Source organism: Rhynchophorus ferrugineus, unplaced genomic scaffold (assembly GCF_030347505.1).
Source record: "Rhynchophorus ferrugineus isolate W39M unplaced genomic scaffold, kcgeb_rfMv2 rfM3, whole genome shotgun sequence".
NCBI classification, from domain to species: Eukaryota; Metazoa; Arthropoda; class Insecta; order Coleoptera; family Curculionidae; genus Rhynchophorus; species Rhynchophorus ferrugineus.
In genome coordinates, this window is record NW_027472582.1 from 6655420 (window position 1) to 6682609 (window position 27190).

The 27190-nt window shown below is 33.8% G+C and overlaps 2 protein-coding genes across 2 annotated transcripts in view; one reads left to right on the forward strand and one right to left on the reverse strand.

The window, feature by feature from the left end:
- LOC143193813 (uncharacterized) overlaps positions 1–27190 on the reverse strand; it is a 108906-nt gene that overhangs the window by 53437 nt on the left and 28279 nt on the right. The window lies entirely within an intron of this gene.
- Positions 1–27190, forward strand: part of ImpL2 (Ecdysone-inducible gene L2) — a 69855-nt gene that overhangs the window by 32905 nt on the left and 9760 nt on the right. The gene's annotated exons all lie outside the window — the stretch shown is intronic.

Consider the following 27190-nt stretch of genomic DNA (forward strand, 5'->3'; position numbering starts at 1 on the left):
TTTTACATGAACAGTTAGCTGTGAGAAAGTTATGTTTGCGTTGAATCCCACACAATTTGACAATCGCTCAAAAAGGCCGATTGATGCAAAGAAATGCTTAAGAAATTCAATCGGGGTGCTTCGAAAGACGTTTATAAAAAAATCGGGACAGGTGACGAATCATGGATATATTCGTATGAGCCCGAAAGTAAGCAGCAGTCGACTGTATGGGTGTTCCAAGATGAACCAAATCCAACAAAAGTTACCTTGTTTCCAACTGCTGTGTGATAATTTCAGTTTCTTGAATTGTAGCTATTGTTTACTAAACATCAGATTTTCCATGGATCAATATCTGGTAAATATGCCGAATACAGTATTTACAGCTTCTGTATGATATATATAGTACGACAGAATGACTAAATGACCGAATGTTTACTTTTATAACGACAGCATGCTTCTAAAAACAATCGGCATGTCCCATTTACATATTTCTTCAGTATCATTCTCTTAACATCATGTTGAAAGAACGTTGTTGGTTTGGAAGCGATCCAATCGTTGATCAATTTTCATACTTCTTCGGCATTTCAAAACCGTGTGCTCTCGAAGTCATGCAGCAGCGATCTGAACAAGCGGTAATTGGAAGGTACTATGTCTAGTGAGTACGTCGAGGTGCGACAGAACTTTTAGCTGCAACAATGTATTGCACACAACTATTGTCATTTGTGGATTTAGACTTTCGGCTTCAGCAGCTCGTGGTACAATACATCAGTATGTATTCCCCAAACTACAATAAAACTAAACTATTTAAGCTACAGTTAAGAATACACTTATACAGTAAACAAGTTCGTGTGATTTGGTTCGCATCAATCTGAGTTCTTGCGCGTAGTTCAGTAGCTGTATTGCTTCCACATCGCTATGATTTAGCAATCTAACTTCGTGTTTTATATCGAAATATATATGTATATATATAACAAATCAAATATATATATATATATATATATATATATATATATATATATATTTGATTTCGAGGTCATCGTGCACCTCTTCATTGGTTACGTAGCAATAAGCATTGGTAATTAATCGTAGAAATTTATTTTGGATGCGTGGGATTACTAGTTGGTTTGATGTTTTAGTGCAACCACATGTTTGTATATTTTAAATATTGTTTTGTCTACAGCATTTCTGATTCTGTGCCATACTCTTCTAGCTTTTCGTCCTTCTTTTATCAATTTCCTCATATCTGATTTCTCTCTTGATAACGGGGTAATTTCTTTTGCAGCAGACCGAATTTGTTCAATTATATTTTGGGTTTGATCGCGTCTAGTATTATATATAATTTTGAAGTGTGATTATATAATATTGTGTGTCGCACAAGATCTTGATTTGTATTTGATTTGATAAAATGCCTTTCGAAATGTAATAGTTAGGTCTGACACTTTACTACTGTCAGTAGGCCAGTAAGTGGGTTCCCATCCTCAATGATAGCTATAATTTGTAATATTAATTTCCGCGAGTAATTCGTTTCCTTTTCTGGGTATTATTAATCGTAAACCTAAGGCAAATTCAATAAAAATGACTAGAGTTTCGATGAAGCTACCTCAGATGAAAAAAGTGGCGAAAAACCAATGACATATGAGAAACATTGTCATGATGAAAAATCCAAAAGTTGTCGGCCCATAATTCCAACCCCTTAAGAAGAATAGCTTTACACATATTTCATAAACTGCAATAAGAATCGTATCCATTCGCAACTCATGTCTTGGGCCTCTTAATTCCGTATCAACATACATCACGACATCGGACACACCTGTACTATGTCTCTTACTATCTTGGCACCGCTTCAAACGCAACTTTCCCGTCTGCGATAGCCGCCAATCGTCACCTCCAAAATAAAAAGGATTCAATGGGATCCAAGACGATATATTTTAGATTTCCCCGACATAATATCTTGGCCGGCCGGACTGCCAACTGTGACCGCCTCGTTCGGTTCCAAGCGGTAATTACTGGTAACGACCAATTAATGGACTAATTAAAAAAAACCACAGAGTCGAATAACGACGAAAATAAATCGGAACATTATTGGAGATCGCCAATCGATCACTCGCCAGCTGACGGGCGAGAATTTACGAGGGATGCGTTAATTCGAGGAAACTTGGGTATATCGATTTAAAATATTTCCCCTTCATCAATTTGATGATTTAACGCTGCAGGCATATAGGTAATTTCTTTGAAGAGACACAATCAGTATAGAGGTTATTCAACCCGTTTACCTTTTCATAGAATTATTCATTTTATTCCTAGCCTTACCACTATTTATGCTTTAAACTTTGAAAACAAGTCTTACTTGGGAGCAAGTTTTTTTATAACATCTTTAATTAGATACGCTTAGTACAATCTTAATTTATAATTAATTTATTACTAATTTTCCTATGTAGTTGGATTAATTCACAAGCAAGACGAGTGCGAGAAAATTCATCAATATGTATTCCTCAATTATAAAATTATAATCACTACATAGTATAAAACAAAGTCGCCTTTTCTGTCCCTATATCCCTATGTGCGCTTAAATCTTTAAAACTACGCAACGGATTTTGATGCGGTTTTTTTCAATAGATAGAGTGATTCAAGAGGAAGGTTTATATGTATAATACATGCATAATATACTAAGGCAACATTGCTAATTTTAGAGGTTTCTAATGTGATGTCGTAAATTAACCTATTTTTTTAGGCTTATTTAGCAATTAGCAAAAACGCTGCCTAACCCTACGAGTTAGATCAAATTAATGTACTACAGTATTGTACACCATAAAAAGGTCTACAAAAAAGTCCGCGATGGTATATGTTTATCTTTTAGGGATAACCCACATTAACCATTTTTATTGTTTACTTTTTACGTGAGAAAATGGCTTATTTACGAAGCTATTTTAAGCAATACGGCATTAATCCTTATCGAATTAAGTACCTTAAATACAGTGTGCAATTAATATAGATCAATATGATTCCTTACAGCATGTAAATTAAACAAATATTTTCGGAGATATTACAAATTTAAAATTTGCGTTTAAAAATGTGTAATATAATAAAAATTGTATGAATTTAGATATTCCAAAGATAGCAGGAAATCTTCATAGTAAGTATAGGGGAAGAGGAATTGTTTTACTCCAAATTTAATGCGTGCAGGCCAAGGGCAGTAATGAATGAACCAAAAATACTGGATCGATTTTAATCATGTTTTCATTGAGTGACATAGGCATATATATTTTATGCCCGTGCAAAGTCGGAGCGGGCCGCTATGTTTTTATATACAACGTTCATATTTTTTCTGTAGTGTATTTAATTTAGTATCAGTATTGCACCCGTGCGAAGCCGGGGCGGGTCGCTAGTAACTTATAAGCTATATTTTACAATAAAGGTATACACTTTATATAAGTTCGAATGGTTTGGTTCGCTTCAATCTCCTGACGTCCTCCGCGCTGTCCAGTAGTTGTATTGCTTCCACGTTAGTATGATTTAGTAATCTTCTTTCGTGTTACAAGGCGAAATCTTGGATAACTTCGTAAATACATTTGATTTCCAGGTTATCGTGCAGTTCTAGCGATAGGCATTGGTAATCAATCTTGTTTTGACTGCGTTGGAAGACTAGTTGATTTGAATTTTTAGTGCAACCCCATATTTGCACCCCATCGGTCCAAATTGGCTTTATAATTGTATTATAGATCAACCTCTTTGATTTTAGATCAAGTTGAGAGTATCTTCCGACTAACCAGTATAGTTGTTTTATTTTGGTTCTAATGTGTTTTGCTTTTTGTCTAACGTGATGTGCTAGGAGCAAGATGATGAGAAAGTTAGTATGGTCGATTATCCCAGAAAGAAAGAATATTCAGTACTGGATAATATATTTTAGAATATTTCTGATTTCAAAGTTAATTAAAAATGTTTCTCAATCGTTTGGTATTTTTAAGTTAACCACATCAACTGAAAAGTTTGTAATCTTATGGGTATCTTAACTACAATACTAGCAAATTGGCTGAAAAGTCCATGGTCTCACTAAAGTTATCTAAAGAGTTTTGTCAAATAGACCATATGCCAATATTGTCCACACTTAATACAGACATATCGTACGTTTAATGATGAAACACTTAAATAACCACGACACAGAGAACGTGCAGAAAAGCTCTCAAGCCATTTCTAGACATAATTACCTAGAAACCCGTGGAAAATAAAGTCACCAATCGCGTGAATACGCCTATTTCGAAACACAAAATATACGACCCGACATTTGGCAAAATTTACGATTATCCCCATTTGTTTTGTCTCGAAAGGCGATCATCGGATTAATCCCGTGTCGTCCGTATTTACGTTTCCAAACGTCTGGGATCTGGTGTCTGGTGATCTGGCGTCGCTCGGCGCCGAAAGTAACGCGACCCGATATCCGAAGCGCGAGCCCTTAATTTCCGGACCAGTTTCAGGTAACACAGTTGCGCTATCGTTGTATTTTTCGGCGATTAGGGCAGGCGGACTGAAAACTCGACGACTTTGACGCTGCGGATCGGAAGAAATCGATCTCGATACTTATTTAACCGAGCGATACTAATATTATCAGTCGGATCAAAGACATGGGGAAATATATGGAGCTATTATCGTGATATATAACATCCGAAATTAAAAATAATGTTGAATTTTAAACGTAAAAATCGACTGTATCACCGGCCCACCTAATTTCTTAAAAAAAAAACTCACTCATTCAAAAAAATGTATCCGGTGTTTTTTTACGTATAATTTTTCACTTTTATTCTACAACAAATGATGCTGACCAACTATGACGTTAAACAGGATAACGTGCCAGAGAGAGTGAACAATAAGAGATCCAGTTAAGGCTATAAAAGTTTTAGATACCGTGATCCAAAATCATAAAAATTAAATAGATGAAGGAATATATCATCATTGTGTTGTGTAGACGTCCAAATTTTGTCGTTCTCTCGAGTTGAGTACAGTAATGCAATTCTAAGGCTGTCTGGTGAAACTGAAGATTTTTCGTCTAAATTGATAATGAGCGATCAAGCCCATTTTCTTCTCAGTGGTCACGTCAATAAACAGAACAGTCGGTTTTGGGGAACACAGAATCCTCAATTAATTCATGAAACATCATTGCATCCACTAAAAACAACTGTATAGTATGGTATTCATGCTGGATATATTATTGGTCCCTATTTTTTTGAGGATAACCAAGGTGTTGCTGTTACTGTTGAACGGTACCAAGACATGGTTCGGAATTTTCTTGTGCCTGAAATGAGAGAGCAAGGACTAGAGGACATGTCAACAATACACAATTATTGAATGACATTTTTCCACGAAGACTAATTTCACGAAGTGACGATTTAGCATTTTTCTTATGGGTTTTTTTATAATCAAAAGTTTATGTGAATAAGCCCTAAACGATTCAACATCTTAAAGACAATATTCGCCACGAAATTGAAGAAATTCAGCCTCGGGTGTTGCAGGATGTCGTGAAAAATGCATTAAAAAGAGCCGAAAGTTGCATAGCGAATCGCGGGTCACCATTTAGCCGATATAATTTTTCAATCATAACGAAAAAAAATTCACCAAAATTCAAAGACCAACTAAAATATGAAAATCAAACTGACTTATCTTTTCTTTGAGCAAAGTTATACGCAATCAAAATGGTAGCGGGACCTTCGCCTCACCTGTTATCATACATGTATAGAATTAAATGGCCAATACTTTGAATAAATAAATGTTTCCACTTTCTTGAAAATGTACGTAGTTTTCTTCCGAAAAAAAAACGGTAATGACTTCCCGGTACACCTAAAGTACCGATCTAAAACTCGAAATTGTTTTTTCCTCAACATTATACAAAGATATATCACGCGAAATTCTAAGGCGCTTTCAGCATTTAACCCTTCAAATTCTAATCGACAGTTCGAATCCCATCTTAAGAAATAGGTCCGGTTACCAAAATAAAAATACGTCGGTTCAAACCAACAGAAATATTTCTTACAATCTTAATCGACTCTTGTGTATACGAGCAAGTTATATAACAATAAAAACAACAGAACCCTTATCACCGGTCCAAGCGAAAATAGAATTATGGAGGCAGCGCCAAGAACTCGAATCTGTTTATATAAACACTTTGACGACATCCTCATAATCGAAAACAAAAATAACTAATACACACACAGAGATAGAAACACACAATCGTTTATAATTTTGACGATAAACGGGTAAGCATCAAACATTGTGTGTCCTGACGCGTATTTTTCAGAACGAGGGAGTGGCACTGCACGGAATTAGAGGTTCAAGGATCCCGTCCGATTCGCGTTTGTTTTGTTTAGCCTGAAGAGCAAAAAAACACGTATCAAAGTCGATTTCTTCCATGCGAAATAATCATCTGTTGGTGGTTATCAACGTCGAAATGCGGTCGTTCAACAATTTCGCAGACTTATAGTTATAAAAATTACTTTCAATAAACTGCCTGTACATCTATCCCGACAATCCTCGACATCAAAGTTGTTTTTTCAGTCAGAAGTCAGACGGAGCAAAGTATAAAATTTTTCGGACTATGCGAACAATGATTTTTTTCTTTTGAAACCGTGTCTTTTTTTCGCGAATCCATACAATCCCAAGATAACAATCTGACAAAGCAGCATCACCACAAAAAAACATGCAAGTTCTTTATCTCTTGGACATACGATTGAGAAAGAATCGAACGATATATACTCATTAGCCTATTCATTTTTGTCTAAGTAAATCCGTTTCCTTCTCTATTTTCCGTCATGGCAATCTGTATCGGCACAATAAGCCACTGTGTTGTCCAACTTCTAAAGTGTTTGTTGTTGATTTTTATGAGTTGTTGATGTTGATTTAATAGGTATAGTTACTATTTAAAAATCCATACCAGATAGGCACCTTTTACAATACAGTTGAGTCTTCAGAATAAACTAGGTGTGTGATTTGATGGATCACCATCTTTCATCGTCAGCAATAAGTATCACTGTCATCCCATATAGCAACAACGTCAAGTCTTAGGATGAATATCGAAGCAAACAGTTGGAAAAAGCAGATTAAAAAGAAATGAAGTGGAATTTAAATATATAAAAATATATTGTTGCAATTTGCTGTTGTATAAGCAAACTCTAAACCCAATGGTAGCCAGTTGTGGGGATGACGCCGCAAAAAAAAATAACATAAAAAAAATAAAAATCATTATTCTTCTTTATCTCTTTGACATACGATTGAGAAAAAATCGAACGATATATACTCATTAGCCTATTCATTTTTGTCTAAGTAAATCCGTTTCCTTCTCTATTTTCCGTCATGGCAATCTGTATCGGCACAATAAGCCACTGTGTTGTCCAACTTCTAAAGTGTTTGTTGTTGATTTTTATGAGTTGTTGATGTTGATTTAATAGGTATAGTTACTATTTAAAAATCCATACCAGATAGGCACCTTTTACAATACAGTTGAGTCTTCAAAATAAACTAGATGTGTGATTTGATGGATCACCATCTTTCATCATCAGCAATAAGTATCACTGTCATCCCATATAGCAACAACGTCCAAGTCTTAGGATGAATATCGAAGCAAACAGTTGGAAAAAGCAGATTAAAAAGAAATGAAGTGGAATTTAAATATATAAAAATATATTGTTGTAATTTGCTGTTGTATAAGCAAATTCTAAACCCAATGGAAGCCAGTTGTGGGGATGATGCCGCAAAAAAAATAACATAAAAAAATAAAAATCTTCATTCTTCTTTATCTCTTTGATATACGATTGAGAAATAATCGAACGATATATACTCATTAGCCTATTCATTTTTATCTAAGTAAATCCGTTTCCTTCTCTATTTTCCGTCATGGCAATCTGTATCGGCACAATAAGCCACTGTGTTGTCCAACTTCTAAAGTGTTTGTTGTTGATTTTTATGAGTTGTTGATGTTGATTTAATAGGTATAGTTACTATTTAAAAATCCATACCAGATAGGCACCTTTTACAATACAGTTGAGTCTTCAGAATAAACTAGGTGTGTGATTTGATGGATCACCATCTTTCATCATCAGCAATGAGTATCACTGTCATCCCATATAGCAACAACGTCAAGTCTTAGGATGAATATCGATGCAAAACAGTTGGAAAAAGCAGATTAACAAGAAATGAAGTGGAATTTAAATATATAAAAATATATTGTTGTAATTTGCTGTTGTATAAGCAAACTCTAAACCCAATGGAAGCCAGTTGCGGGGATAACGCCGCAAAAAAATAACATAAAAAAATAAAAATCTTCATTCTTCTTTATCTCTTTGATATACGATTGAGAAAAAATCGAACGATATATACTCATTAGCCTATTCATTTTTGTCTAAGTAAATCCGTTTCCTTCTCTATTTTCCGTCATGGCAATCTGTATCGGCACAATAAGCCACTGTGTTGTCCAACTTCTAAAGTGTTTGTTGTTGATTTTTATGAGTTGTTGATGTTGATTTAAAGGTATAGTTACTATTTAAAAATCCATGCCAGATAGGCACCTTTTACAATACAATCGAGTCTTCAGAATAAACTAGGTGTGTGATTTGATGGATCACCATCTTTCATCGTCAGCAATAAGTATCACTGTCATCCCATATAGCAACAACGTCAAGTCTTAGGATGAATATCGAAGCAAAACAGTTGGAAAAAGTAAGTAACTAAATACAGCAAAATCCATGCAACTATAAGAAAAACGAAAAAAAATCAAGAAAGTGGAAAGTGAGGGAACTACACTATAATAAATATAAGAATAATACTATAGTATATGAGCTATAATACGATAGTAGAAAAGTAGTAGAAGGAACCAATTTTAATCTATAGAGTTTTGTCACACGATGATTATTTCTGTTTTCTGTATTCAACATAATGATCACCTTCCTTGAAGCTAGAAACCACTGATGGTACGTTTTTCCATTAGCAGTTGTTTCTCCAGAAATATTTGCGCAAAAAGCATATTGAAGCAAAAAATAAAACCTCCCGCAAATCACTAGGATTTGGTACCAAAATTGACAATTTTAATGGAGAATTAGTGAAGTTAAACTTATGTGAGGTTCACACTAAGATGCCAAGTTTATTGCGTAATTTTTGTGTTATGTTGAAAGTCTATTGTCTCTTGCTCCATATACAAATTCCATTCGTTTTTTTCTGTTTCTGCTCAGTCGTCTTGCTTCGGTTGAGATTTTTCCTCTTTTCTGAAGCATTTGTCTGATACATTCATCGCGGGTTCGCTTTCCTTTCTTGATTCCTTTATTCTCTTTACGTGTATTATGCCTTAACTTGTACTAGTGAACTTATTCAATATTGACGTCTTTTCTTATTCCTTCACTTCTCATTCTGTTCGTCTATACTACTCCTCTTTAGTCTTCAGAGATATTTTATATATATTGCTTGTATGTTACTTTTATCCGACCGAATATTAGGGTTGGTCTGTAAATTGCTTTGTGTATTTCCATTTTAATTTTGTTTCATAATTTTTTTATTAGGTCGATAAATTAGTTTTAAAGTATTTATTAACGACTTTATTGTGAGAAATCGATGCAATGTATTTTATTCAAAGTACTGTCCATCGATAGCTTCTACTTTTTCCCATCTTTCAGGCAGTTTACGGATTCCATATCGGAAGAACGATGTATCTTTTGAGGTTATCCACAAATCGACCCATTTTTTTGATAAATCCATAAGAAGTTAAGCGCTATTCAGACACGTATCTCAAGAAGTAGCAATCAGAAGTAGCAAGGTCTGGAGAATATGGTGGGTGGGATAGAATTTTAGTATGTATGTTTCCATTTCCATTTCCATGGAGCATTGTCATTCGGAAGACTAACATTGTTGTGTCTTTGCCCGTATTCCAGCTGTTTTTTACGCAATACTTGGCTCAAACTCATCAGTTGTAGTCGATAGTGATCCCCATTGATAGTTTCATCGAGTAATGCCTTCAAATCCTCGTCTTCGATATTTTGTCCGAAACGCTTTGTCTTCGTTGTCAGAATTAACGCTTTTACTCGGTTCAAATTCAGACATTTTCAAAATTTAAATATTTTTATAGAAGAAAATATCAGAAAATTTAACGTTCTATCGTCATCACCATCACCGGATGTTTAGAACCACCCCAGAAAGGGACAACGTGCAGACTCAAACGTTCACCCACATCGAGCACGTCTCGTATCAATCGACCCAAGTCTGTTCTCGCACGTGGAGACAAGAAAAAAATCAAACAATGCAATTTACGTCAACATATTGACCGACAGGTATCACGGCACGGTCTCCAGGTAACGATTTCGAAAAAAATCTCTTTTCCGACGAAAGGCCTGAGCTGGTGCACGTAGCCTCAGCGGCTGGCGTTGCATTACAACTGCAACCATGGTATGCAAATCGGTGAGTCGATAAGAATTCGTCACGTAAAATGGTTAAGGTCGACCTCCATACTGTTAATATTTGCACCAAAATTTAAACCAGTACACACACACCTAATATACAAAGTGAAATAAGCCACAACAGTGATAAACTGAAGATTGTTTCATTTGAGTTAGAACCAACACAATTTTTAACTAATACAATTTTATTTTCTATATAAATCGCTACTCTTTTATACTATTTGGAATAGTTACTCCAAACAAGCTACAACGGCCTCTTAAAATAATTAAAATATTCAAAAAAAACTATTCTATCTCTACATGGTGAGAATTTAATTTTACTTAATGATTTAATTGAATAAGCCTGGATAATTATCTGATAGAATAACGTAATGAACAATTAATTTTTTTCTTAAGATATAATTATCTTTAAATACTCTTAAAAACTTTGAACAGTCATAGAAATAGCCAATTATTTAGTTTGTTCTTGGGTTGCCAAACCTACATGTGTGTATTTGCCTTCGAATGAATTTATTCAATGCCAATGGGTTGGTTGTCTTTATGAAATGGTTTGAATCCACTAAACTTTTTCTAATTTATTACGACCTCAGTAGGCATCATCAGTTGAATGAATAATTGAATAAAGAATCATTCTAGATCCTCTGGAGTGACACTAAACTAACACTTTTGCTTGTCACTAAAATTGCAACTTCATAATTTGTACCCTCTCGACTTTTTCCCGTTATTAGTTTGATTATGAGCTAGAACATCGTTGTGGTGTCAGTTCCTAGATCGTTTTTGCAGCCCACAAATTAGTGAAGATTACACAAGAAATAGTTTTTAATTTTGCTTCTGATCATGTACGGTTTATGATGTGGGGTCAGGTATGCCTTATTGCAGATTACTTACATAAAATAACGTACATTTGGTAAACATTGTTAAATGTTTTTATTACACTTACAGTTTAAAAACAATACGAAGAATATCCCTATTAAATTATCTGTTGACAATCCGGCTCATGATGACAAAGACCTCAGTTAAGTTGTGAAAGTTTTACAATGCCTTTTTCCGAGATGTTAAATTCTTATTAATCTGTAAAATAATTGTATCTGTTAAATAATTTATCACAATTTGTAGAAAAAATATAGTAATAAAAATTAACAAACCAAGTTTATAAAGCGTTTAGTAATTTGTCATATGCAAACCTTTGAGTATTCAGTATACTGTTGAGTACCAAAATATCGTTATTTTTATTAAAATTTCGATATAAGACTTCATGTTTTCTCCATGTATAATAATGTTTTTTTTTTTTTGTAAGACAGAACATATTTCTTAGGTCCAATTTGTCGTCCTTTAAAATCTGCCGCCCTAGGCTTAAACCTACTCACCCTGTTAGTAAATCACCCACTGTATTGATGTAGAAACAGGAATGCAACGAAAAAGAAGCAAAACAACAACAAATTTACGCTATTTTCCATCGAAAGCAAAGCCGCCCGCTCTATTCTGCTAATATTTATTTTATAGCGAATTTTTCAAGAAAAACTGAAAACATTTTACCATACGACATGAATGTCCTCAACGAAGTGCACTTTTTGTACATTCATTATCGTACTTTATTTATTTGCCCAATTATAATAATTAGTTTAAATGCAGAAGCAAAAATATAACTTTCCAAAATAACTGTATCTAAACCACTAGGATTCATTATTATCGATAATATTTCGCCATTTTCAGATAGAACCTTCTGCTTCTGGTTAAAAACCCTTTTTTTGTATGTGGAAATATCTCTGATTCAAGTGGTTTTCGCAGGATTCTTTTGTTTCCTCAATTCAAGTCATGTCAGCAATGAAAAATTGCCATTTCCTTTCAGTTGCCTGGCGTAATATCCAGCTACCCATGGCAATCATCTAACTAAATGATGCTGGACGATTTTTCTCAGTTATCTTTAAATATTACAGTTTTTTCTTTTATAAACTAATAACTTAAATGTACAAGATTCATTGATGTCTTACATTGCTGACAAATACTGAACTATCAAAATTGTAAGCCTTCATAGATATAGTTACTGTTCTAAACCCAATGGAAGCCAGTTGTGGGGATGATGCCGCAAAAAAAAATAACATACAAAAAATAAAAATCTTGATTCTTCTTTATCTCTTTGATATACAATTGAGAAATAATCGAACGATATATACTCATTAGCCTATTCATTTTTATCTAAGTAAATCCGTTTCCTTCTCTATTTTCCGTCATGGCAATCTGTATCGGCACAATAAGCCACTGTGTTGTCCAACTTCTAAAGTGTTTGTTGTTGATTTTTATGAGTTGTTGATGTTGATTTAATAGGTATAGTTACTGTTTAAAAATCCATGCCAGATAGGCACCTTTTACAATACAGTTGAGTCTTCAGAATAAACTAGGTATGTGATTTGTTGGATCAGCATCTTTCATCATCAGCAATGAGTATCACTGTCATTCCATATAGCAACAACGTCAAGTCTTAGGATGAATATCGAAGCAAAACAGTTGAAAAAAGCAAAGTGGAATTTAAATATATAAAAATATATTGTTGTAATTTGCTGTTGTATAAGCAAATTCTAAACCCAATGGAAGCTAGTTGGGGATGACGCCGCAAATATAACATAAATAAAAATAAAAATATTTATTCTTAAAACAAGAGTTCTAAGAGGTATCATAGATGCATCCAGATACCATAGGAATGACGACTTGCACTGAAACCGATGGTTACTGAGAATATCAAGAGAACCACAAGGAGACATGGGAATAGGCTCCCCTCTCATGTTAATATCGAAGTATTCGAACTCTTGGACCGACGAGTTCTTCTAGATACAACGTGGAGTCCCCTACCATTTTGATTACCCATAACTTTGCTCAAAGAAAAGATAAATAAGTTTAGTTCTCATAAAAAGTTTATTTAGTCTTTACTTTTTTTTTCTGCTATGATTGAAAAATTATATCAGTTAAATGGTGACTTTCCACCCTTTTAATGGCGTTTCGTCACATTCTGCAACATCTGAAGCTGATTTTCTTCAATTTCGCGAAGAATATTGTCTTTAAGATGTTGAATCGTTTAGGTCTTATTCACATAAACTTTTGATTAAAAAAAACATTTGAAAAAAAGTCTGGTATTATTAAATCTAGAGATCTGACTGGCCATGCTAAATGGCCACTTCGCGAAATTAGTCTTCATTGGAAAAACATCATTCAATAATTGAATCGTTGAACGAGCTCTGTGTGCTGTGGTCCCAACGAGCTCCATGTGCTGCATTCCTTGCTCTTCCATTTCAGGAACAAGAAAATTTCGAATCATGTCTTGGTACCAATGGTCCAATGATGTTTCCAGCATGAATATCACACCACACCATAGTGGATGGAATGTTTCATGAATTAATTAAGGATTCTGTGTTCTCCAAAACCGACTGTTCTGTTTATTGATGTGGCTACAGAGAAGAAAATGGGCTTCATCGTTCGTTATCAATTTAGACGAAAAATGTGGTGGCAATTTATGGACTAATTGAATTTTGTAGGGGAACATTTTCAAATCAGTTTTCAAAATTCGCGTTAAACTGAGTGCAGAAGTGGCAATAATGGAACGATTATGTTCAATAAAAATTGTCACTATTTCTTCTCGTTCTTGTGGAGTATATTTATCCATAATAAAATTTGGACGTCTACACAAAACAATGGTCATAGCGATACTGAGCTCAAAATGGTAGCGGGACTTTTGCCCCACATGTCATATAAATAGTTTTAAAGTTATTGAATAAAACATATTGTTTTCTTTACAATAACCACAAAATACATACAAATACACACAATATTTACAATTGGGTTAGTCGACAACGACTACTGACAATATATTAAGTTAAAAATTGAACTGCCATATGTAATCGACAAAGTTTCGTATTATCGCAAAGTTTCTCAGGTCTAATACCATATAATCGCAACTTTCAATTTATTTTATTTATTACTATAAAACTGTGTTACTTCAAACAGCTATAATAATGAAAGTATGATCAATAAATTTGGAACCGAAGCCTATTTAATCTTGATGATTACTATAAATGAACCAATTTCGATGTTACAAACGTTATTTCTTGGATGTCCTGAGGATATATCAAACAACTCTCGTATAAACTAATAGAGAAACTGATAACGACACAGATAATTTTAACTAAGCTTATCACGGAATTTTTATTCGAAAATTAAATATTAAAGAAATCGAAATTCGAACTAGTGATTGCAACAAATTACATCAGACTAGATGACTAACACACTTAACACACGTGCGTGGACGATAGACGACAAAAATCCTGCGGCTATCGGTCGTACTATCGAAACGATCATGCCATTTACTATATGGGACACCGGAGGACGTGTGAATGAACAGAGCTGGGACAGATCGAAGAAGACGATAGATACACGGTGGAATTTTTTTATAAATAAAGCAGAAAAACACTGAAATATACTAAAACATTTGTGACAAATGTTCTTGATTATACTGATGGTTGCAGGCCCACGTTGACATCAATTGATCTCAGAAGCTTTATATAAACCATAAAATTATCATAACAATGACCAAAGATCAGTCAAAACGTTACGTATGTCTTTGATTAATGTTTAACATTAATAAGTTCGTTTTGAAAAACATAAGAAAAACTTTAAAAAAAACGACCATCGTGTTCCACTGTCGCTTTTAATGACTTTTGGTCACGTTTCCAGCAACTTGCTTTGAGTAACTATATCTTCTTATTTTTCTGTGTCTCTTAACTTTTGCCAGAAAAATGTTTGCACCATACTGTCCATGCCATTAGATGAGTTTTAGTTCCTCTACATGTTTGTTTATGTCGGCCCAGATTTTGTAATAATGGTTTCCTTATAATACACATTATGCAACTCGTATTCCATTTATGACAAAACTACTTTGAGGGTTTCCGCTGTAATATTAATATATGTACACGGAAATTATTTTACACTAATGGTCACATTCCTAGAAAATCAATGTTCAGCTGGAAATTTAGTTTAGAAGAATATCGAATACAGTTACAGCCATCATTTTGTGAATCTAAATATTTAATGATCTCTAGGAAAAATATTATTTTTTTATTAGAAACAACATTTTTTATAAAAATCTCTCATATTTCTTTTTTTTAAGCAAAGACGAAGCTGCTCACATGATTTGTTGATGTTTGTATTTATTTTCAACATTCTGCAACACTCAGTTGGGTCTTTTACTTGTTTACGTGTTTTATTCATCAACGAAAAACTCAACAGTTGAGTTGCTTTCAAACAGACACAAAACGAACTCAATAATGACAGTGAGTGGGACAATTGGGATTCTTGACGCGGTAGCGCGCTGATCAGAGCACAACTTCCTTCATCCAACGGTCTTCAGCATTCAAATGAAAAAATTCATTGTTAAGAAACTCTTCTTGTACTAGCAGTTTTTGTCATCATGTCACTGTCATAATTTGTTCTATTTCTTTGCTGAAATACTTTAATACTTTAACACAATAATTAATCTGAACAAGAAGTGATCTGAATATAGTGTAGGAATATAAGTGTGATTATCGGAAATGCAACAGTGCGGTTGTAACACCACTTAACTGATAGATAACTTAACTTCAGAGGTAACTTAAAGAGTTCTTCATTTAAAGTTTTCATCGACATTGGCAGACCTCAGAGGTAATGTAGAGCATGTGAATGTTCATTCTTAGTGGCGGTGTCGATAATTAACCTCTATTAACCCATTTTTTTTTATCTCGAACTATCACAATATACCACCTCATTGTATCTACAATAAGTTGCAGAAAAGTGATATAGAATAAGAATAAATAATTTTCGATGACATTTTCAACTTATTCATTTTACGCTAATAACAATTCGGTCTGGTTATCGAATTTGACAGTCTTATAAGCAGATTATGACGATAATAACCAATTACCGGTCTTAATACATCACCACAGAATGGATGATTTATTTTAAATATAAATCCACAGGATTACACACACATAAAATTCACTATTGACATGGAAAAACCAAAGATAAATAAATCCAGTACACACTAGATCAGAATTGTACGAAGAATCACTTTTCAAGAATGTATAGGACCTTTGTCAACAGTTGACTAAGGTATCATAGCGTTTCTTTAAAATTAGTTAATTTAATTATATACATTCGTCGATACATTCACTTTTAGGAACTTTTTTTTTCTAGCAGACTAATGACATTTTGAAAACATATCAAGATAATATCTAGATATAGATAATAAATAGACATATAAAACATATTTCACCATAAATTACAACTACAATATAATTACACTTGTTTAAAATGTTATATCAACCCTGTATAGTGATAGACGATGGAGACTAACTGGACACCAGCAGACACATGTTGTTTAATATTTCCTTTAAAAATTATTTAGAAGGTTAAGTGTTGGAAGAGTTAAACAAACCGACGTATTGACCAGACACTGCACGTCCAGATTATTTCAGTTTATAATAAAAAAAACACCTTTTAATTATCCAAAATTAATAAAAAATATAAATAATATAAATAGAGCTTGATGACGAGAGTAACGTTGGAGAAACGTTTAGTTCTATTTTGAGAAGGACGTATTTTCACCAGATGACATGAATTAACGTATACCAAACGATATAACTCGCTTGAGAAAACACCGGAACACTCCAAACCAACAAATGACTGGAACATAATATGACAGCGATCAAAAAAAAAAAACGACGCGACACACGTGTCTATGATAAATGCGGGGAATTTCCCAAATATTGTTTTGTTGGATCGCAAATAATGTCGACGCTTTCCTGGAAGGTATAAAAAACGTTTTGTTTTCGAACTACTGTTCAGGGAAATTCGAAAAGAATGTCGAACACTTCGATGCCTAACCGCTAGTCGTGAAACACGGCGTTTGGCAACCGTACTCCCATCATGTCGTGCGCGGCCTGTATCGTATCTCAAGTCAAAACGAAAAAGAATCGTTATCATTAGCGAAAAATCCCAATTTTTTATGACTCATTTCAAGTACGGTTCTACACACTGATAGTACGAAGCTTTTTTAATATTTACTTAAAACTTGAATACCACACAATGATAAATATTTCTTGGAACCATTTAGTTATGTGATATAAGTTTGTATAATTTTGGAGCTGAGCAACCGAAAGCTGTATAACAGGTCAATTGAAAAGTCCCTAGCCTGACAAATAGATGGCCCTACTAGAATTAAATCCATAAGTTTTTTAGTTAGCTCTAACCCTCAAAAGATGCGTGTATAAATGAATTATAGCATTTTGAGTGAAGCAACTTTTGTTATTGTGAAAAAAATGTATAAAAAGGAATTTCGCGTGTTGATAAAATATTGCTTTTTGAAGGGAAAAAATAAAGTTGAAGCAAAAACTTGGCTTGATGCCGAGTTTCCGGACACTGCTCCAGGAAAATCAACCATCAAGGATTGGTATGCTAAGTTTAGACCTGGTGAAATGAGCACCGAAGGCGACGAACGCAGTGGACACACAAAAGAGGTTATTACCGACGAAAACATTTAAAAAATCCACAAATAGATCCTCAAATGCGGCCAAAATGATGGCCGCATTTGAAGAAAAAGAACAAGTCAGTGAAAACGATGGCAAAAATCCATGAATTGGGCTTCGAATTGCTTGCTCATGCGACTATTTCCTGTGCAGATTTCAGATCTCAAAAGTATGCTCGCTGGGAAGAAATTTCCGTCAAATGAAGAGGTGATCGCCGAAACTGAGGCCTATTTTACGCGATTTATTTATGATTGATTCAGAACACTCGAGAACTTTTGACGTAGTTTAAAACTCCTCTCAAATGAAGAAATCTTGGCTGATCTCAATGAGATCACACAATAAACCAATATGTACTAATTTGATAGATGTCCATAGAAATCGTACATTCGTTACAATAATCGCACGGAACCCATCCAAAACTTCTTCATCCCAGTTAAAAATTAACATTTATACACTAAGTATTGACCATTTGTTCTCAAGCATTCCTTTCCAAAAGAACAGTTTGAACATTTTTAACGTCTTCAAAATCTGAAAACAAATGTCTGTTCTGCAAGCGCGTCCACTGATGCTTAAAGGTGGTAATCGGATGAAATCACGTCTGGAGAGTACGGCGGTTGCGATTAAACCGATCACTTATCGACAACGATCAGTGTTAAATGTTTCTCCGGGTTCCAACATCTCATACTCTACGACACCAATATGGTCCTTCAGACCCGGAGCATGATCTTGCGACCAAAGCGATTGGGCTTTGCTGTCGATTGGCCGACTTCTCAAAACAACAACCATGAGTTCTACTTTTCAACGTCCGTTACTATTCGATGCAGAAATGCAGAACTTCCTTTCACACCTTTCGCGCAAGCAACATTTCACTGACGATATTTACTTACTTAGGTTTTTATCCCGCCGTCTGGTGTTATATTTGAAATGTTGAAATTAGCAACTACATTTCCGTTTTAATCTGCTAATGTAACACGTTGAATGATCCGATGGTGATTTTTATAGTGCTATACATTCTTTTGAAAAGTTTTGTGAATCACAATACATCAGATATATTTATTTTTCGTTCTTGTTAATTTTGCGAAAGATTCAGTGGATATTTTGTAGTATTAGTAGTAATTTATAAATACTGTTCGATTCCACGATCATTTTTTCTCATTTATCAGTTTGTTGAACAAAAATATCAGGACAAGATGGTCCCCATTATCTGTCTTGTTTTATCAATCTCTACAACCCATTTTGTTCGCCTATTTTTTATTGAGCAAGTCAATCATACAACCTCACCATCTTCTTCAAATTTTTTTTTTATCAACATCAATATAGATTATTTTTACCAAACTTTTAAATCGAGAAATTCATTAGTAATATATTTTTATTGAAACTCTTGACCGGTGTAATCATGAAATTGGATAATCCATATTCCTCATATGAACAACTTTGTAAATACTCTTTTTTATGTTGCATTGCAACGCATGCCCGATACAGCTACATAGTAATTTATAAATACTGTCGGAATCCACGATAATTCGTCAATTGAACAAAAACATCATGACAAGATGGTCTTCATCATCCGTCAGGTTTTACCAATCTCCACAACCCATTTTGTTCGCCTATTTTTTATTGAGCAAGTCAATCATACAACCTCACCATCTTCTTCAAATTTTTTTTTTATCAACATCAATATAGATTATTTTTACCAAACTTTTAAATCGAGAAATTCATTAGTAATATATTTTTATTGAAACTCTTGACCGGTGTAATCATGAAATTGGATAATCCATATTCCTCATATGAACAACTTTGTAAATACTCTTTTTTATGTTGCATTGCAACGCATGCCCGATACAGCTACATAGTAATTTATAAATACTGTCGGAATCCACGATAATTCGTCAATTGAACAAAAACATCAGGACAAGATGGTCTTCATCATCCGTCAGGTTTTACCAATCTCCACAACCCATTTTGTTCGCCTATTTTTTATTGAGCAAGTCAATCATACAACCTCACCATCTTCTTCAAATTTTTTTTTTATCAACATCAATATAGATTATTTTTACCAAACTTTTAAATCGAGAAATTCATTAGTAATATATTTTTATTGAAACTCTTGACCGGTGTAATCATGAAATTGGATAATCCATATTCCTCATATGGACAACTTTGTAAATACTCTTTTTTATGTTGTATTGCAACGCATGCCCGATACAGCTACATAGTAATTTATAAATACTGTCGGAATCCACGATAATTCGTCAATTGAACAAAAACATCAGGACAAGATGGTCTTCATCAACCGTCAGGTTTTATCAATCTCCACAACCCATATCGTTACGTAACCGCGCAGCGATCATCGAGGATCACCCTCGCGTTCCGATCTCTTCGCGCCCGCCAAAGAGCGCGGCGGCCAACTGATAACACTCCGTAGATCAGCCTAGAAAATAATATCCTTCCGAGCGCAACCGAGACGTAGGCCACGTTGCTGACGCAACACCTGACGGTTCATTCTTAAACGGAACCGACGTAGCCCCGTGTTTAGTCGTACCGCAGCAGCAAGAGCCCGTCGTCGTTCGCAGCCAGACCCAGCACCGGCTTATCAGTCATCACCGAACCCACTATCGACTAAATGATTTTTTATTTCGTGCGTTGTATAGCGATCAATCTTCGAAAATCGACTTTAAACCATCCGCTCACGAACAATATTTACGAGTGGATCGTGACGTGACAGCTCGGTTTGTACCGCCGCCCCCCCATTGATACGCCACCCCTCAGGAGCATGGTAAGTCCCTAGTAGTACTCTATCGACGCAAGTGATTTTCTGGAAGCCTAACAGCGGATGGAACCATTTAAAACGCGTTCGCTTGAAACACCCTCATCACGTTTAATACTAGATGCTTTTTTCAAAGTTTAACAAAGATTTATCAACTCCATGGTGACCTAAACTCATTCTTTTGAACATAAAAAAACTATGAACAAAAATTCATCCATCCCGTGTTCTTCAATTTTTTCTTTGTTATTATTCACTAACCACGATACTCCGCATCTCTTTTTTACGCTCACTATTCGTTTTTTATGTAACGCTGAAAACTATAAAATTGCATCAACTTTCAAGACATCCGTACAGGCCTAAATTATCTTTACCAAACTCTTAAGTCAAGAAATTAATTAGTGATATTTTTTAGTCAAACTCATTGTTATCTTAATTTATATTATTTAAGCGAAATTCGGATTTTAGTTCGTCTATTTTTTTCTGATCAGTTCAGTCATGACCTAAACTCTTTTAAGTTAAGAAGTTAGCAACAATTGAATTAGTAATGAGATACAGACTCATCATCTTCAACATTTCTCTTTTTCTTAGCTTACATCAATTCGTAGCATCTCTTCGTTGTCCTCAATACCAATTTTTTATATAACCGTGAAAACTATAGAATTGTATCAACAACATTGTTATCTTGACTTAAATTATAACTGAAACAGATTTTTTTAACTTACAAATAAAAACTGAAACAGATATAACATCACCATCTCCTTCAAGATCTTTTTTATAATTATGGGGATATACATTCTTTTATATTACGATGAAAACTGCAGAATTGCATCAGCTTTTAAGACATCCACACTGACCTACATTATTTTATACCCAACTTCTAAATTAAGAAATTAATTAGTGATATTTTTTAGTCAAACTCATTGTTATCTTAATTTATATTATTTAAGCAAAATTCGGATTTTAGTTCGTCTATTTTTTTCTGATCAGTTCAGTCATGACCTAAACTCTTTTAAGTTAAGAAGTTAGCAACAATTTAATTAATAATGAGATACAGACTTATCATCTTCAAAATTTCTCTTTTTCTTAGCTTACATCAATTCGTAGCATCTCTTCGTCGTCCTTAATACCAATTTTTTATATAACCGTGAAAACTATAGAATTGTATCAACAACATTGTTATCTTGACTTAAATTATGACTGAAACAGATTTTTTTAACTTACAAATAAAAACTGAAACAGATATAACATCACCATCTCCTTCGAGATCTTTTTTATAATTATGGGGATATACATTCTTTTATATAACGATGAAAACTGCAGAATCGCATCAGCTTTTAAGACATCCACACTGACCTAGATTATTTTATACCCAACTTTTAAATTAAGAAATTAATTAGTGATATTTTTTAGTCAAACTCATTGTTATCGTAATTTATATTATTTAAGCGAAATTCGGATTTTAGTTCGTCTATTTTTTTCTGATCAGTTCAGTCATGACCTAAACTCTTTCTCTTAAGTTAAGAAATCAGCAATAATTTAATTAGTAATGAGATACAGACTCATCATCTTCTTCAGAATTTCTTTTTTCTTAGCTTATATCAATTCGTAGCATCTCTTCGTCGTCCTCAATACCAATTTTTTATATAACCATGAAAACTATAGTTATCTTGACTTAAATTATGAGTTAAACAGATTTTTTAACTTACAAATAAAAACTGAGACAGATATAACATCACCATCTCCTTCGAGATCTTTTTTATAATTATGGGGATATACATTCTTTTATATAACGATGAAAACTGCAGAATTGCATCAGATTTTAAGACATCCACACTGACCTACATTATTTTATACCCAACCTTTACATTAAGAAATTAATTGGTGATATTCTTTATTAAAATCCCGTGTTCACTTTCAATTGCTTATTATTTAACGTAAATAGAACTCTGAAAGAGATACAGCCATACTGTAGAGATACATACATTTTTATACTTCACGGACATCAATTTACAAAAACTCTTTATCGAGCTCAATGTCCATTTCGCATATAACCATGGGAACTGTAAAATTGCATCAACTCTTAAGACATCCACATTGACATAAATTACTTTAATAATATATTAATTAGTGATTTCAAACACATTGTTATCTTAATTTGAAATTAATTATTTAAAGAAATCTGGTTCGTTTTTTGTTATATCACACAAAATTCATTTAATCGCATTTATTGCTACATTTTTTCTCTATATTTTATATAAAAATGATATTGTAAGACCTAAATTATATTCATTAAGTTTTTATATCAACGTACTAAAGTGATTTTTTACCCAAACTGATTCGTACTTATCATAACTTTATGAACTCTTTCTAAAAATTCGGCATTTTTGTATTTCCGAATAGTTCGTTAATATTTAAATGATACTGCATTCATCACGATTTTATCTAGAGTCCAAAGGATATTTTACTGGGAACCACTTTCTAAACACCAGCTCTCATTACTGTACAGACATTTTAAATTTTTATAACCTTCTTCGTTGCATTGCTTGTCTTATATATCTGATTCATCTTTTGATCGGATAAAATTATGTTATAATATAAATAGAATCAAGAGGATGATATTAATCATGAGTTTAAATAATTAATGGAGTAATTACTAACGATGCCACTTTAATCTTGTACATCGTTATGCAAATTTAGATATTTGCATTAGCAAAAAAAATTAGAGCTTGACGAATCATCGTCATCATGTTATATTATTATGATTTACACTCGCATTTTCAACATTCATCTGACCGATTTCATTCATCTATTTTTATATGAAATATAATTTACCTAATCGCATTTCCTGCTACTTTATTTACACTTAAATCGCAACTGCATTCATCTCATTTTAATACGAGAGTAAAGGATGAGATATTACTGAATGAAGCCTACTGGGAATCACGTTAAAACATTGGTGTTGTTTATCAAACAGAAACATTATTATGCTTCATTAATGTTTTTTTATCATCCAACTTATATATGCACTTATCACGAAGGCTAATGGGATATGACACATATGTGTTTCAATTAAACTTGCAAAAAGATAAGTCCAAATACTTCTTTTAATGTTTTAGAATATTCCAGTGAACAGTACACGAACAAATGAAATGTTAAACATTTCAATAACGGAATAATTAATGTACAAGTTAATATCAATCATAATCTGGTAAAAAAAACTGTCTCCAGTAAGTCTTAATAATGAAAGAATCAATGAAGGCTTTAATATCTTTTATACAACTATTTAAGTTTGTATCAAAAAAGTTGATCAAAAGAACGTTAATACCAAGACTACAGATGTTCTGGAATAATCAGGCTGATACCTGGCCAATTAACCTATCGATTAATTTCACAAGTCCGCGGGAAATTTTCGGAGAAAAAGTCGCATCACTCTTCGGATGGTACCTACGCGTGAGCCACGTGAGTATTTTAACGAAGCGTAATGAATGGGCTTTCATTTACATAATTACCTTGGCTATAATTCAAGAAATAAACGTTCGAGAACTGGGAACGATGACTCAAACGTATAATTAGAATGTTAATGTGTCTGATAGGAATATAGACGACGATTAAGAAACCTCCTCGATGGCTGAGACCAAAACCGGCGTGCGTATGGAAGTTTCCGATTGAAAATCGGAACAATATTCCCACGGAAAAGTACCATCCGACGTATAGTACCCGATAAATTATGTGGAGCTGCGTTTTATCAATGGTTTTGACATTCGAGAATTCTTCGGATTGTTGTGCTTTATCACTACAGCGAGGCCTCAACTTATATGAATGATTTTAAATGTTAATTAGTACTATTTAACGTTTTTGATTATTTATATTATGAGTCCTAGGTTGTACGAACATCAAAGCTTCCACTGAATGCCGATGAATATAATCAACTCTTGATAATGGATAAGTCAACGGAGTGATGACTATCAATCCTACTTCGATCTTATAACAAGTCAAATGAAAAGTCCCCGGCCAACTTTTCGATGCCATTTTTGTAGCACGATTTGTCCTTTCAATTGTCCTTATTGCTTCAAAATAGGCCTCAGTTTCGTCGATCGCCTCTTCGTTCGATGAACATTTCTTCCCATTCTTTTGCGTTCTGAGAACAGGAAATAGTCGCTGGGGGCCAGATCTGGAGAATACGGTGGATGACGAAGCAATTCGAAGCCCAATTCATGGATTTTTGCCATCGTTTTCATTGACTTGTGACACGGTGCATTGTCTTGGTGAAGCAGCACTTTCTTTTTCTTTAATTGCGGCCGTATTCCGACGATTTCGTCCTTCTAACGGTCCAATAACGCTAGGTAATAGTCGCTGTTGATGGTCCTTCCTTTTTCAAGGTAATCAATGAAAATTATTCCATGCGCATTCCAAAATACGGACGCGAATCAAACCAAGCTTTTGCTTCAACTGTATTTTTCCCTCCAAAACAATAATTTGTTAAAACGCGAAATTTCTTTTTATTGCTTCACTCAAAATGCTATGATTCACAAACGAATGATCCGACATATGGATTTAATTCCAGTAGCGCCACCTATGTGTCAGGATGGGAACTTTTTAATTGACCTGTTACATCGTTATGTAAGTTTTGATCTTTACATTATCAAAAAAAATGCTAATAAGCCAGTTCGTCATCACCTCAACGAATATATCTGATTTGAAGTTTTAACGAGTGTCGATGAAGTTTGTTTTTTGTTTTTTTTTTGATAATATTTTGGTAGTATAAGAAGAAATACTGAATAAAAGTTGTCAACTGATGTTCGTGAACTCACACTGAATGACTTAGACGTTTTAGAAGCATTTATCCGACAATAAATATCTGACAAAACTGAAAGAGTCCGAAGACTATCCCCAATTGGATCAAGATCCATGGTACAAGCAACACGAACCATCTACTACTCAACCATACAATACATTTCGAATGGTAAAATGTACTCGGCATGGCCTAGAGACAAAGAAATTTAAAAGAAGGAAAAAATATTTGTTTTTTCCTAATGACACATCAATGGAAAGAACGATTTATGGTTGAAGATATTCATGGCTCTAAGAATATAATCTGTATATGCTAGAATCCTAATGGTTAATGTTGTATACTATGAACTTCTTCAAATAAATAACAGCCAAACTTTAAAAATCTATGGTAGCCCAAAAAAATGATAAAAATGACAGCTGTCAATGAACAATAATTACCCCGAACGTTCGCTTCGTTTACGTCCGTACTCACCATAAAAAAAACACCGTATAATACCTGAACAGCATCGTCTTATCGGAGTTTGCACCGAGATAAGTTCAAGGTTACCATTCTTTTTTTCCATCGAGACCACTACGAGAACTATATGACTTGGTCCCTTATCGCTTTCGTTTTAAAATTGGCAGCTGCATTTTGTAATCATAACCTTCCGATTATGAACGAAAAAATAATAATCCCGCTACATGATTAACAGTGTTATTAGCATAATCTTTAGAAACCACTAGTACAGCTATACTGCTCCACCTAACACTTCTACATCACCAGCAAGTGGAAATAAAAATATTAGTTTAAATAATAATCACTTTGGCGTAGATAATAAGCTGATGCCTCAAGTGTACCACAGTATCTAGGAAGATACTTAAAACCAGGTCAAGATTTATAATGAAACAGAGTTTCTGACGTCAAAAATGGATTCACCTTCAAGAATATTTTCAATAATCATGTGGTAGTCTTTACACAGATATTGAATTGGATACGGATTTTATAACACTTGGTTACCTCGAAACCCAAATAAATGTATCATCAAATAACAGGAATAGAGAAATAAAGATAATATAAATAATATGGGGATGGATTTAACTTTCAATAACCATATAGTATTCTTAACACAGATATTGAATTGGATATAGACTATACAACCTTTATTAAATTTTAAAAATATTTAGAGGAATGCTACACATATATTACAGATTGAAGAACTCAAGATCAAAGTTTCCTATATCAAAATATAGGAAACTAGGAAATAACATGAAAATATTTTTAACAGCCTTTAAGCGCTATATGTAATAAGTGAATTAGCTGAACTTTGGACTGATATTAAAAAGCTTATAACAAATTTAAGTTGAGATTCTAACTGGTATTAACAGGTTAACCGAAAAGTCCCCGGCCAACCATAGGAAAACATATTTGTTGGCAATATTACTTTTTTTTATTCAATATAATTCTCTTTAAGGATGATACACTGATGATAGCCTCCAACTTTTCGATACCATACGATTTATCTTTTGCTTTAAAATAGGCCTCAGTTTCGGCGATCACTTCTTCATTCGACGAAAATTTCTTCCCAGCGAGCATTCTTTTGAGATCTGAGAACAGGAAATAGTCGCTGGGGGCCAGACCTGGAGAATACGGTGGATGAGGAAGCAATTCGAAGCCCAATTCATGGATTTTCGCCATCGTTTTC